Genomic DNA, 13,974 nt, shown 5'->3' with positions numbered 1-13,974 from the left:
AAGGCCTATGAAGAATGTACCATGCCTACTAGGCCTGATGGTGTGGTATAATTATTGATTGCTTTGCAGAAACCTTACAAACTTGTCACTGCGGCTACTATAGCCAGATGGTTAAAAAATGTTATGCAGGAAGCAGGTATTGATACTCAAGTCTTTGGTGCACATTCTGTTCGAGGCGCTATGGCCTCTAAGACCTTCATGTTGGGTTCTACTGTTCAAGATATCATGCATTCTGCGGATTGGTCTTCTGAGTCAACATTTAAACAGTTTTATTATAAACCGGTGGGTGACATATCCTCTGTGGTCTTTAATCAGCGTTAAACTAGCATAATACGAAGCTTTCGGTCCTGGAATAGAATAAAAAATTAGCTAGCATTCACGCCAAGAATTTTCAATTCTGTTAAGGACACGGAGGCGAGGATTATCCCACCCGGTTAAATTACAGTATCGTAATTATTGCCCACCCGTTTTGCATATATATTCTGGTTACACAGAAGTTACGGGTTGTTCGATCTCTGTTTTTTCAGGATCCGATAAGAAGATGGATTAGACATAATCCTGCTTGAAGTTGACGTTCCTCCCAGCTGGTCTGGTTCTTCCATGTTGGAATCTGTTGTTGGACTTTGATTATATTATTGGACTTTAATGTTCGAAGCAAAGAAAGAGGACAGGTTCCGATATTGCTGGCTCTTATGGGGCATTGCAGGAAGTATGTAGTGCATGCATCATGGGAAATGTAGGTTTGTTTTACATAACACAAGTTTTCATTGGCTGCTGTGAGTAGCAATAAATAGAAAGAGAAGCATAATCCTCGCCTCCGTGTCCTTAATAGAATTGAAAATTCTTGGCGCGAATGCTAGCTAATTTTTTAGTCTCCCGCCCGGGCCGGGCTCGGTGGCATGTATGTACACGGCTCATACTGACACCCCCCAAATAAACGTCTTCTGAGCCCCCACCCCCGTAAGGTTGCTGCAAAGAGTCAGTGAAAAGCGTCCTCCCCCCCGGCCAAGAGTCTGATAAATAATAATAGTATAAAATACAAAAGACAGGCAACTCTCCGTGGTGGGAACTGCTTCGAAAATTCTGGTTAATTACAGAGATTTCTAATCACAAAAAGTAGAAGTTTAATAACTGCAGGAAACACTGCAGACACGAGCTGAGGGCAGCCAGACACTGAGAGGCCGGTTACTGAGGGAGCGTTGGAACTGGAAGACCTGCATTGCCTGGCTTCCGGTCCTAAGACTTGCCTGGCTTCCGGTCTGCGAGTTGTATGACTTCCGGGCGTGGAAGTTTCCTGTTTCCTGGACCTCCCCTCTGCTAGTCTTCCGGTCCCACACTAGGCCTGTCTTCTGACCCGTGCGTCACCGCCGCCTCGTTGCCTGTCTTCCGTCTACCTGTTTGTTGCCTGTCTTGCGGTCCAGCTGTTCCTTGTCTCCTGGTTCCACTTATTACCTGTCAAAAGTCCTCTCTTCTCTTTTCCAAGGTCGTCCGGGCGGAGTCAGTTGTCTGCATGGACTGTGCCCCCCCCCCTCCTCCCCCCCGTCCTGACACAGCAGCCGAGAGCCTGCGGACGGTGAGTGCGGACCCGGTTCATTCCTTCTCCAGCCGAGTAAATATTGCATGACTTGTGTGATTTAATGTCTCCCGAGTACCCCCCCCTCCCCCTCGAGAGAGAGCTCCTCTGAAGTGCTGACCCCACGGGATGGGACCCTCTGCTGAGGATGTGACGCAGAATGTCAGGGGGGAGCAGTTATATATATTGAGTTTTCAGACCCTTTATTTCGATTAAAACATAAAAGTAATGTTTCTAATGCGCGGTGTATCATCATCGTCTCCTTTTAGGCCTCGCCTGCTCCGCGCTTTTGAAATCAATTGTTTTTAATATACATTTAAAAGGGGCTTCCTCCTCTCCTGTTGTGTTTTTTTTTTATTGGTTAATGGGTTTGCCACTTTCTGTAGGTGGTGTTACCATATTTTCCTGCTTTTACCAATGCTTGTTTCTCCACCTGCTTCTCACACCTGTTTTCAGTAGCCGAAATACTGTTAAGGTCAGCTTTGTTCTTATTCTTTTCATAAAGTTTTGCCTCTTTCTGCATTTTCGTTTTGCAGCAGATTTATAAAGCACAACTTATCTTTCCAGAATGTAACTAAGAATAAACCGTAATTATAGACTGTGATGACTTGCCCTCCGTTCTTGCTATTTCACTTCAGAACTATGTGACTGTATATGGTTATCGAAGCCTGTGGCTCCAAGACAACGGGTACTTTCTATAGGGTCAATGAAAAGTCCCCAATCTATAGGGTCAATGAAAAGTCCCCAAGACTCTCCTTGCCCCCCCCCCTGAAATGCAGAGTCTCCTATACCCCTGCCCATTGGCTAGCATGGTACAGGCCTGGCCTCCATGTGGTTTGGGTAGGACTGAGAAATTTCCTAGTTAGCACGAAGGAAAGTTTCAATTCTAATAAGGAGGCGGAGGCGAGGATTATGCATTACTTTCCTCACTTTATTCAAACAGCAAGTTAAAAGACACAGTGTAAAAAACAAACAAAAGACCACAACTCCCATGAAACTCGGGAGTAACCATGGCAACCAGTAGTCCAATCATAACCACGATGGGTCCCATAAACAGTAGCAGTCTCCGTAGTCCTTCCTCTTTCTCTGCTGCAGGAAGTTAAGCCCTGTGGGTTCTATTCCGCCTTGGAGTCGTAACCTAGGATGACAAATACAAAATAGTGAAGTCTGCTACCAAACCATGACATTCATCAAGGTCCATATGCTACATATGTTATCAATGCACTTGCAAACCTTGCTAAAACAATCAAAATAGATATATAATACGAGAATGCCACAGCGTGATATAATATCCAAACAGATGCAAAACAAAGTATTGAACATCAGCAATAAACATTGACAATAAAAGTCTCAAAAGATACTTCCTTGATACGAAACTCTGAATCACTCCACTCATAGATCGCTTATCGGAATTTACAAAGGGTGGGAAGGCATAAGAGAAACATGCCCGGGTGGGATAATCCTAGCCTCAGCCTCCTTATTAGAATTGAAACTTTCCTTCGTGCTAACTAGGAAATTTCTCATTCTACAGCAGGAGCGGAGGCGAGGATTATGCATGTTCAAAGCCTCCTTACCACCAAAGCGGTCGCTTCATGGATTGGTTTAAAGTAGAACTTTTTAAAAGTTGAATCTGAAGACCAATCCGCTGCATTCATAATGTCCTCCAATCTACCCCCTACCTGAATGGCCTTAGAAGCCATTGCTCCCCTGGTAGAGTGTGCGCCAAACTCAGCAGTGTCAATACCGGCCTCAGTCATAATCCACCTGACCCATCTGGCAATGGTCGGGGAAGATACCGCCTTAAACGGTTTCTTAATGGCAATCAGAAGTTGCCGTTCGCCCGGAGGCCGTACCTCCAATGTCATATCCTCATAGGCCTTGAGACATCTCACTACACACAATTTCGGGGAGTCTGGAAAAGCAGGATAAGATACTGACCTTGTATTCGTCTTGGTTCTCCTGGAGATGGTAAAAGTGACCCCTTCCGGGGTAAAGATCGGTGCTGTGAGATCCAAAGCTCTAACATCTGACGCCCTCTTGCATGAAATAAGGCATAACAACATAGCCAGTTTCGCTGATATCTCCTTTCTAGACAGGTACTGATTGTCTTGCCAGGATATCAGTAAACGTAAAACCAGGTTGACATCCCAGAGGCCTGTATAACGGGGCTCAGGGGGGCGAGAAATTCTAATGCCCTTCAAGAGTTTACACACCCAGGGATGTTCTCCCACCGGGATGTTGTCAATGGGCACATGGCCCGCCGAAATAGCAGATCTAAAAGAGTTAATGGTACAATAAGCCAGCCCTTCCTGAAAGAGCTCTGTTAAGAAATTGATGACGTCCGAAACTCTGGAGCTCACGGGATCCAGGTGTTTCGCCATACACCAACGTACCCATCGCCTCCAAGCTGATCTGTACCTTTTGATGGTCGCTGGGGCCCATGTCTGCTGGATGAGGAATTCAGCCTCGCGCAAAAGAGTTCCGTCCAACCAACGTCGCCTGAAATCCTCCACGCCATAAGCTGAAGATGGCCCTGAAGAACCAGGGCATGAGGATTGCCCAGGGGGTCCACCAAGACCTCGTTGAAGACAGGCAGTTGAATTGGAAGGTCCCAGCTCAGCTCTAGCAGAGAAGGGAACCACACTTGAGAGCGCCAAATCGGAGTCACCAGGATCAGAGAGGCTGTCTGTCGCCGAACCTGGGCCGCCACTCTCTGGATGAACAAGAATGGCGGAAAGGCATAAGCTGGTATCGAAGACCAGTTCTGGAGAAAGGCGTCCACCGCTGCTGCCCCGGGATCCGGTTTCCAGCTGAAGTACCTGGGAAGCTGGGCGTTCCATCTGGAAGCGAAGAGATCCACTTGGCAAGGACCCCAGGAGTTCATCAGAGAACTGAAGACTGTCGCATCTAGTCTCCAATCGCTGGCGTCCTGGAAATGCCTGTAGTTCCAGTCCGCTACCGAGTTCTGAGCTCCCGGGAGGTATTCGGCCGTCACCGAAATCTGACGCTGAAGGCAATAATGCCAGAAGTCCTTGGCTAGGTCCACCAGGACCCTCGACCGCGTACCGCCCAGGCGGTTGATGTATTGCACCGCCGTCGTGTTGTCCATCCGGAGGAGCACACAACAAGACACTCTGTCCGTCGTGAAGGATTGAATAGCAAAGGACCCCGCCAGGAGTTCCAAACAGTTGATATGCAGGGAAAGCTCCTCCTCCGTCCACCTGCCCCCCACTGAGGTTGAGCCGCAACGGGCTCCCCAACCGAGGCGACTGGCGTCCGATTCTATCACCAGATCTGGCTGCGACCCGAAGATCGCTCGGCCATTCCACGCCTCCATGTGGTCGATCCACCACTGGAGTTCCCCTCTGGATTCCTGATTCAGAGAGATCAACTGGGAGTAGGTAAGGCCCCTCCTTAGATGGGACGCCTTTAGTCTCTGGAGGGCACGGTAGTGCAGGGGGCCCGGGAAAATGGCCTGAATCGATGAAGATAACAGGCCGACAATCCTGGCCAACTGCCGCAAGGAGATCCTGTCCCTCCGCAGGACCTTCCTCAATTCCTTCTTGATCTTCCCGATCTTCTGCTCCGGGAGATGTAGGGTCGCCGTTCTGGAGTCTATCCTGAACCCCAAAAAGGTCATGCATTGCTGCGGGATTAAGTCCGACTTTACTTGATTGATGGTAAACCCCAAACTCTGGAGGAGGGAAACTACAGTCTGTAGGTGGGAGAGAAGATGTATCCTAGACTGATCCATTATCAGGATATCGTCCAAATAAATGATCAATCGAATGCCCAGAGTCCGGAGGTGCTCCATCACTGGCTTGAGGAGTTTCGTAAAGCACCACGGAGCCGAAGACAGGCCGAAGGGAAGGGTCAGAAACTCGAAAACCTGTGTCCGCCACCGAAACTGGAGGAACCTGCGGTACGGAGGAAAAATGGGGACCAAGAGGTAGGCGTCCTTGAGGTCCAGACGCACCAGCCAATCGCCTTGCAACAAGAGGTCTCTGAGAAGATGGATCCCCTCCATCTTGAAGTGGCGATAGACTAGCCACTCGTTGAAGTCCCTGAGATTGATAACGGGACGGTAACCCTTGTCCTTTTTTTCCACCAGGAAAATGTTGCTCAGAAACCCCGTGGGGTGAAGATCCGAAGGGCCGATGGCCCCTTTGGATAAAAGCTCCTGAACCTCTCGGTCTATGAGAGACTCGTCCTGCGAAGAAAACACCAAGGGCCTGGGCCTGGCCCCTTGAACCGGGGTTCCGTAGAACTCTATGTGAAACCCTCTGACAGTCTCCAGTACCCAAGGATCGTGAGTAATCTCTGCCCACCTGTGATAGAACAGGGCGATTCTCCCTCCCAACCGAACCGGGGTTAACAAAGGTACGCTTACCGCTGTATCCTCCGGTGTTGTTGTGGGCGCCTCCCCGGCCTCGGTTGTTCTTTCCTCTGCCGCCCCGGGAGGAGTAGAAGGTCCCTTGGCGACCGTCCTGCCATCCATTATTACGCTTGGCTTGGGCTCTATTAGGGCCTTGATGCGATTGTCGGCCGGAGGAGCGACCCCTGCCTCGTCCGGCCCCACCGAAAACCTTCCCCGGGAACATTTTCTTCATCGAAGCTTGCGCCTTGTCAAGGGCTGAAAAGGTGGCCACAAACCTTCCTAACTCCTTGACAAAAGGATCACCAAACAGGGAACCCTGGGCTATCGGGCCTGCCTCCGAGGAAGAGAGCTCCCCAAGTTTGGGGTCTATCTTTAGCAGTAGGGAACGGCGACGTTCGGCCGAGAGGGCGCAATTCGCATTGCCTAGCATGCACATCGCCCGTTGCGCCCAGCCCGTCACCTCTTCTGCAGATAGGGGTTCCCCAGAAATACGGGACCTCTCCGCTAATTCTATCACCTTAGTCAAAGGGCCCACTACATCTAAGAGCTTGTCCTGGCAAGCCCGCCATGATCTATCTATCCCTTTCTTGGGATCTTTCATATACTTAGCAAAGAAGGTGCACAATCTGGGATCAATATCGGGGGTCAAAGTGACGCCATTGGGCAGGAAGGGTCTGGGACATTCAGACCGAAGACGGGCCCTAACCTCTTTATTAAGCGGACGCCTAATTTTGTCGGCCACATAGTCAGCCACCTTTTTGTCGGGAACCCATTCCGTGGACCGGGGTCTATAAATGCACATGGGATTAAACATATCACTTGAGGGACCTTCCCCCTCTCCTACTGAAGATGCAGAAGACTGAGGGCGCCAAGATCCGTCATGCTCCTGGTCCCCATCCGAGGAATCCCCATCATCCTCCAATTCCACCTCCCCCAATTCGGGAAACCCCTCTTCAGGGTCGTAATCTGTGGCGCCTTCGTCGCCGTTATCTCCGGGTACAACCTCCTCCCGGTAGGGTGCATCACGAAGCGTGCGCGCACTTTTCTGAAAGGCTTCCGCCAGACGGCTGAAGCCCTCAAGGTGCCCCGCGTCACGCTTGTGGGCCTTGCGCGGGATAGCAACAGGCGCCCCGCTAGGCCCGGCCTCCCCGTCCCCCAAGATGCCTGTGCCTCTGAACACATGGGCGGACAAACGGTTAACACTCTCCTGCAGAGGGGCAAGCGCCTGGGCGATGGCCGAAGAGAGGAGCCTGTCCGCCTCTGCAGGTCTGCGCACCTGGGATAGCCGGTCCTGTTCAGAGGATAATGATGGGGTATAGTCGTGCTCCCTCTGAGCATGCATGATAATAGGAGGTGAGGGCACCAATTTCAGAAACGCCCCAACTAAATTAAGGGGGGCTCTCCCCTCGCCGGTGCCCCGTAGCTGATACTCCTCTGGTGACTTACACCACACGTGGAGGAGTCAGCTCACTAAATTAAACAGTAGGGCTATGCCCGTCAATCCTAATGCGAAAGCGGTGTCAGGCGAGGGGTAGAATGCCAAGAGTGAGCGCTCTAAACACCGAGGCAGAAGCCTCACACACGGCGCTTCACTGGCGCCTGAAGCGGAGCGTTGCGCTAGAAGCGCGAAACAGCGCCACCTAGCGGACCCGCTCCTTATAAAAAAAATACACGCGCTCGGGCCGAAGCCTACCGCGCGACTCTCAGTCAGAGAGAAGTCCGCTACGATATCGTAGGAAAAGCGAACAGAATTGGGCAATCAATAACATAGAAATACTACACAAAGCCCATGCAGCCAAGACCCAAACCCACAGTAAGGAGAGAAGGGACTTAACTGACGGGCCAGCAGTGAAGAAAGAGGAAGGACTACGGAGACTGCTACTGTTTATGGAACCCATTGTAGTTATGATTGGACTACTGGTTGCCACGGTTACTCCCGAGCTTCATGGGAGTTGTGGTCTTTTGTTTGTTTTTTACACTGTGTCTTTTAACTTGCTGTTTGAATAAAGTGAGAAAAGTAATGCATAATCCTCGCCTCCGCTCCTGCTGTAGAATCCTGGTGTCCATCAAACATGTGCATTTGTCTGGCAAGAGTGGTAAGAGGTGATTGGATGAGGGAGTGGAACTCATAAAATGAGATTTGATGGGGGATCTCATGCTTGGAGAAAGAGAAGGATCATGAATGGAGTTATTGCGTAAGGAAAGTACAACATGTGGAAGGTATGAAGAAAGATCATGGGAAGTGTGTGCCATGGAGGATAAACTGTGCTGAAAGGCACCCTGGGAAGGGTTACGGAGGAATACATTGCATGGCATGTGGCAAAGGGGATAAGTGGGCAGTTATAAGGGCATGGCAGTCTCTGCCACTTGATGAGCAGCATTTGATGGAATCAACATGTACATTTTGGGTGAGGAGCCATCTTGCTGCAGGCAGAGAGAATAGCTGTAAATCAGGCATAACTGCTATGGTGGCGTCAGAGCAGTGTGAACGTCATACCGGACTGGTGTGATGTTGCTTGACACTCTATTTTGTTATAATAATCTTTATCGGTGTTTTGTGTCTTGCAATTTGAAGTTAGGTGATAAGTTATGAAAATATATTTATCATCCTTCCCAAACCTGTGCTTCATGCACTGCCTTGTTTTATCTCCCATTTAGAGCTGCAGTGGCCACTGCATTTCTTCTCTTGCCCTATTCATATGTTGTTGTTAGCCATTTAATAGTAAAGATTCTGAACAGTTCAACACACCACACCCCCACATATTGGGTCCAATATGTTTGTTAAAGTATTTGAGAAGCGTCACTTTCTGAGACTGTGGGTCTCTCAACTGCATTTTTTGAGCAGACTGGACCATTGGGGGAGGTCAAGCGAAACTAATTAATTCCCAGTGCCTGGGATAGTCGTTGGTTATCCTGTTCAAGCCACACCTGTGTAGCATCGAGTTAATTCTTGTGATAGGGTCTTTCTGTGTATCTTTATCTTGTGCTGTTTTTGGCACTAATAATTCATCCCATTGGCGTTCTGTGTGGTTTTTTTTTTCTCTGGAAACCTCTGCCACCTTCTGCTTTCTTCATTGAGTAGATAAATTACAATGACTCCTGTTTAGGTTCGGTTTCTAAACCCCTACGCTCGCTCTTTAATTGCATTTTAAGGGACTTTTATTGTAAAAACTATTCTTGCGGTAGGTCTTCATTATCTATGTGGTCTTGTAGTCATCATAGTAGTCCCTGAGTTGGCAAGCCTACTTCTGTCCTTGGCTGCTTTTGAACCATAGTGCGGGTTCTTCCTGGCTTGGTTGAGCCAATCAGCGGTGGTGCCTCGCCATAGGTCTTTTTGGTGCTTACTAAAAACAAGAATCTTCTACAGCATTTTGAGGTAATGCTTAACTATGTAGGCTGTTTTTTATCTGCTGTGCATTCGCCAATGAAAAGGTATGTTGGTTTTCCATCTTCCACCTGGCTGTTCACTGTATTTGTGCTGATAAGTTCTGTGATTCAAAGTCTGGTGTACTCCGCTAACGTTCCTGTCTTGTTGACTTTAATTAGCTCAGTGCAATCCTATGTCTGTTCAAAGACCAGATGAGATTGGTAAACATCCCTTCCAGTTGTTTGAAATAAGTCTTTGAAGACCCAGACTGTTAGGACGCGACATTGATACAGTAGGCGGGGAACCATCGTGGCCTATCCTGTCCAACCCATATCTTGGAGTGGAAGTGACTTCCAGAAGTGTACACAGCTTCTTCAAGCTGCTATAGATTTTCTGTGGTTTCTATCGCTGACATCAGGCTCCGTGTGATAAATCTCGGCCCCGGGTATATTTATGATCGGGGTCCCATTTGATATCCCAGACTCGGATTTCTCTTTTTTGCTGAGTTAAACTAAACTTGAATTTCTTTTCCAACTGCAACTGGGTGTGAATGATGTTCATGTCCTGCCACCAATGTTTGAAATTAGGAGTAATTATCTGGTTATAGAAATTGTATGTATGCCATCCCTGAGAGCTATGCCTATTCTCCTTTCTCTCTTATGACTTCTGCTTGTGGATCCGTTGGTAAAGAAAAATTTACTGGGGCAGAGGACACCCTTGTCGTGTGACTGTGTGCACCTTGAATGCCGCCGAGATTAGCCGTCCACTTCTAACTCTGGCAGTATGATGAGAGTACAGCAGGCTAATCCATTGAGTTATTTGATAGCCTGACCCCATATGCCTTTGTAACAACATTATAATTTCAGTAAAGGGTGTCAAAGGGTGCCTCCAGGTCAACTAGAACTATTTTCTATGTTTAAGGGTTTCTACTAACACCCTACATAGTCACCTATTATCCCTGGATGCGTTTCAGCCATTAATACTCCCATTTATATCTTTATGGACCATAATTGACCGCAGTCTTTGTAGCATGGATTTTAATGAGTATCCTATAGTCCATATCTAACATGGGCCAAGGCCAATAGGATGCTGTGTGCATCCAGTCTCTCTCGAGCTTGGAGAAAGGGACGATCAAACCGAGTGTAGAAGTTGTCCTCTTTCCGTGGTTGTCATGTACATTTGTAATATGATTGGAACTAATAAATTGATGTAGGTTTGAGGACTCAGTTGGGAGGTCACTAGATCCCAGAGTCTTCCTCTGCCCTATGTTTCTTACGGCTTCCTTAATTTCCGATTTTGTGATGGGTAGATTTAAAACTTCTATGTGTTCTTCAGTTTCTTTATTAAGTACTATGGTGTCTAGATATGTAGTGATGTTTGAAAATGTTTCTGCATCATTTATCTCTTCTTGTGTGTGAACTGGATTTTCCCTTGTTTTTCAGCTCGTCTGTTGAAGCCCCCTTTCTTGAGGTCTGACCAGACAAGCAAATGATCTGTCAGCTCGGGTCACCCTCAATGTGAGTACTGTTGACATATTGTTGTAATTGAAGCAATTGTTTTTTGTCATATTTCAGCATATGTGTTCCATAAAGTACTTTTGTTGGTTTGAGTTTATGTCTGTTTTCCCGTTCTCGCTCTCTATGGGTGATACCCATTACACCCAATTCCCTCTCTACTTTTGTTCTTGCACTCACCACTTCACTATTGTTTCTAAACATTACCCTCAGACCACCACCTTAAAGGAATCCCATTCCAGCAAACTGCTGGATGCTGTTCTCATTTTCTCGGGGGGATTGCAGATATAACACAAGAAGACGTATATATGGGCGCGCTGTAAGTGTTCCGGGCGTAGGTCATTCAGTTCTATGTTATTTTGTTGACTACATATTAAGTAAGTTAAAACAGTATATTATGATGTTCAATTGATTTATTGGACAAGAACCCTGTACCAGTTGAAATTGGTTGATGTGCAGGTAGTAAATGCGTGATCTATTTCTATAACGCCATGCTCTGTCTTGTATTAACAATGTGGACTAAACGCAGAAAAGATAATAATACACTGTAAACTACAAATTGTTGTAAAATCAATAAAAACAAGTTAAACAAAAAAAATGGGTACCAGTGGGTGTGAGTGGTCTAGTTCTGAGCTACACAAAAGAAGTCTCCATCCAGGAGCATCAGTGTGAGGTGTTTGGGCCGGTATTGTGGCCCGTGATGCCAGATAGTCAGCTTGTTCTTTATTTGAGGCATGTGTGGTACACCGTATAATATCTCTACTATACACTCGTCCCTGAACTATCACGTCGACCCTCTTTATCTATGTCTGATTCTAGTGGTTTAAAAATCCTCCTAAGCCTAATCCGAATCAGGGCTTCGCTGTAGGAAACAAGCCCCCCCCCCCACGTATGTTGTAATTTGATTACTTCTTCTTGAGTAAGGTGTTTCTTGTAGGAAAATTCTTCCTCACTCTCCCCGAGCGCCCTTTCCTTCTCCGGACTCTCTTCAGTCTCCAGTGACTGCCCAGTCCCACCTCACCTCCTTCTCTTCGGCCATCCATCGGAACTCCCCTCTCCACCCCCCACCTGGGCTTCCACCCCTCCCTCATCCCAGATTTCTTGTCCTGACTAAAGCAGAACATCCTCCAAGTCCCCCCGAACTCCCAGCCTCCATCCCCTTCTCCCTGATTCCCCAGACACTTTTTAATATAGAAATCCATCACGCTAACCTATCGTTTGAACTCGCCTCTCTCAGAAAGGATGTTAACTCCCTCTCCTCACTTAACCGCCCCAATCATTCTATTTCCCTGTGTACTGAACAACACAACACTACATTCCCCCAGCAATGGGATACTACCCCCCTCTGTAACAATACACTTAGAACATTCCGCGCCTCAAACCACCTCCCCGCCTCTGACCTCCCTGACCTCTGTAATCCTTACACCCCCCCCCCTGCTCTTTGACTACTGACCCTCTGATCCCACAGGCACCTATACCCGTGATCCTTGGGACTAGCAGAATTCCAACTTCCCCAGCTTCACCAAGACTTCCCCCACAATTTACCACTATCCACTCCTGCCCCCCCTACAACCAACCCTATACCCCTGACTTGCATGCTGGTTAACTGTTGCTCGGCTGTCCAACATGCGATTGAAGTTTCGGAAACCATCCTTAGTGAATCCATTGACATCGCACTTCTTACTGAAACTTGGCTTAAAGATCACTCTTCTTCCATTCTTGATATGCTCTCTCCCCCTGACTACTCCATCCTCAGAAAAGATAGACCTGTCAAAATTGGAGGCGGTCTAGCAAAAATCTATAAAAACAAACTCCAACTCTCCCCTTTGCTAAACTCTGATCATACTACTTTTGAATACCTCGGAGCGGAACTTAAAGTGCAGGGCGACCCTCCAATTCGACTACACAATATCTATCATCCTCCCACCGACCCTCTTCCTTTTGTAGAAGAATTGTCCGACCCTCTTACCCAACTCTCACTTTCCAACTCTAAAAACCTCTTCCTCGGAGATTTTAACCTTCATTGGAACAGAAAGGAAGATCCTATGGCTAACCTCCGCACTGATCTACTGGACATCAATGACCTAAAACAACTCTGCCACTCTCCTACTCACTCCAAAGGAGCCACTCAACACTATCATTACTAGCAATGAGCTGGCCTCCCTTTCCTCCATCGTTCACATCGACTGGTCCGACCACCACCTCATCCTTTTTCATGATCACTAACACTTTACTACCCCCGCCACCCAAAACCATCAGACGAAATTGACCAGGAATCTTCATCTTATCCCCCCAGGTGAACTTGAGACCAAAGTCAAAGCTCAACTTCGACTCTCTCCTCCCTCCCAAAATGCCAATGACCTCACCGAACACTTTAATAAATCCATCGTTGAGGTCCTTGACCAAATTACCCCAGCCAGACTAAAACAACATAAAAACACCTCCTCCAAATCCTGGTTCAATCCAGATCTCAACAATGAGAGGCGCTCACTTAGATCGACTGAACGCATATGGAGGCAAAACCCTTCCCCCTTTAATCCAGGCCCGGCTCTAGCGGGTGGGCCAGGCTCACCCAAACATGAGCCTGGCCCACCCAAACAGGAGCCTTGGCCCTCGCAGTGAGGGCTTGAAGGCTGGCGCTCAAAGCACACCACGTGTGTCAGCCCGGGCCGAGACAGCTTCGCGGGCGCGCCACACACACAGACAGTTTTAGAGATTATCACAGCCGCACCCGAGTACTTCACAGGTCTTTAAAAGACCATTTACATGTTAACGAGGCTTTGATTATTTTTTCACCCCTTCATCTCCACATGGCAAAAGCGACAATGTTCTGCTGCGTGGATATTTCTTTTTCTATGCAGCGCAGTAGAAAATAAGTTTGTTTATTCCTATTCACCTTTCCTGACCCTGCAGCTGCTTATCACATCAGGCTGTGACACAAAGTTTGACTAATGGAGTAGGTAAGAGAATGTATTACTATTTGTTTTTATTTTTAAAATATGCACAGGCCCAGCAGGACACATACTTCGTGGGTGCTTCATTTAAACAGTTTTTATCATTAGCATGGCCGATGCAGGACAACAATAAGACAATACAATCATTTGTCTGTTAGTAGTTTTTAAATGCAGATGAACTGGATTTT

The 13,974-nt window shown here is 47.7% G+C and overlaps 1 protein-coding gene across 1 annotated transcript in view; it reads left to right on the top strand.

Annotated features, from left to right (window-relative positions):
• Nucleotides 1-1,338: 1,338 nt before the first annotated feature.
• LOC146813492 (uncharacterized) overlaps nucleotides 1,339-13,974 on the top strand; it is a 32,933-nt gene continuing 20,297 nt past the window's right edge. The window contains exons 1-2 of the mRNA XM_085620251.1: nucleotides 1,339-1,573; nucleotides 10,761-10,835. The gene's annotated coding sequence lies outside the window, so the exon portion shown is untranslated. The remainder of the gene's footprint in view (nucleotides 1,574-10,760; nucleotides 10,836-13,974) is intronic.

The sequence above is a fragment of the Triturus cristatus genome, chromosome 7 (genome assembly GCF_964204655.1).
Source record: "Triturus cristatus chromosome 7, aTriCri1.1, whole genome shotgun sequence".
NCBI lineage: Eukaryota > Metazoa > Chordata > Amphibia > Caudata > Salamandridae > Triturus > Triturus cristatus.
The sequence above is the reverse complement of the archived record's forward strand: the minus strand, read 5'-3'. Positions and strand labels throughout refer to the sequence as shown.